Below are 1,225 nucleotides of genomic sequence, written 5' to 3'. Positions count from 1 at the left end.
AATGGCTTCCTTGAGTCCCCTTCTCCAAGGTGTCCCAGGCTGACTCCAGGCAGGATTAGGGCTTGGGAAACACTGAGCTGCTGTGAAAGCAAATGAAGTGGACGAGTCTGACTAGGGTGAAGAGAGGACAGAGCAATCCCTAAGTATAGCCAAACTGAAAAATATTAAGTCATCTTAACTTCTTATATAAACTTAAATAAAACAAGAGGACTTTTATAGTCAGGTCCAAGGACATTGCCAGGCAATTTAAAATGCCCCATTAATGCACTCCCCAAAGAGATCATGATCTAAACAAACAAACAAACTCTTCACTGAGCAAAGAAAACAAGATTTGACTTCTGGTTGGGTGTTGTTCCAGAGAGCAGGGCTGGTACCTAGGGTGGCTGGGAAAGAAATCCCAGAAGAGCATTAAGAATACAGGCAGTAAAGNCTGCTTCATCATCTACTTCTTCCTATAAGTAGAAGAGACCATGCAAGGAGAGCAGAGGTCTTGGCTGACATGGACTCGATTTCCCACTCTAAGCTGTACTGTGTTGACTTCTGCTGTCCAATGGGAATTCTCCTTGCCTGCCTCTCTTGTTAAGTAACTATTTCTTTACTCTGTGAAGAAGGGTCAGCCTTCTATCCAAAGGTCCAACCAAAAAAAAAAAAAAAGTCATCTGTATTGAGCATACAGAGTCCATTTACATTGTCATTATCCCCTAAAAAATATGATATAATGAATACTTACCACTTACATTGCATTAAGCACTATTGTAAGTAATCTAGAAATCAGACGTGCATAGTCTGCAAATACTTCACTATGTTAGACAAGACTGTAGATTACAGTGTCTGCCAAAGGCCATAGACACCTGAACAGCTGCCCAAAGGGTGTGCAGTGTGCACGGTGCTCAGCACCAAACTGTTCTCCATTCATCCACTTCCTGGCGTTCCTGTCCAGGATACCTGTTTGTTCAAGCTGAGTTCCCTGGGCCACAATGTATGTGTGTGCAGTACTCAGAGGTGACTTAGAATCACTCTCCTTCTCACCAAATGTTGCACTGAGTTTTGCCATATCTATTCTCAACTTTGCCATTGTTTTTAGTCCAGCACACTCTGGTGACCTGGAATAGAAGTTAGGACTGAAANTTCATGAAACTTTAGGGATGGTCAAACCACCCACCAGGAACTTATTTACCTTTTCAGTTAATTTTTTTGTTGTGTATGTGAGCCACGATGTGTATGC

Source organism: Mus caroli, chromosome 6 (assembly GCF_900094665.2).
Source record: "Mus caroli chromosome 6, CAROLI_EIJ_v1.1, whole genome shotgun sequence".
NCBI classification, from domain to species: domain Eukaryota; kingdom Metazoa; phylum Chordata; class Mammalia; order Rodentia; family Muridae; genus Mus; species Mus caroli.
Note: the sequence above shows the minus strand (reverse complement) of the source record.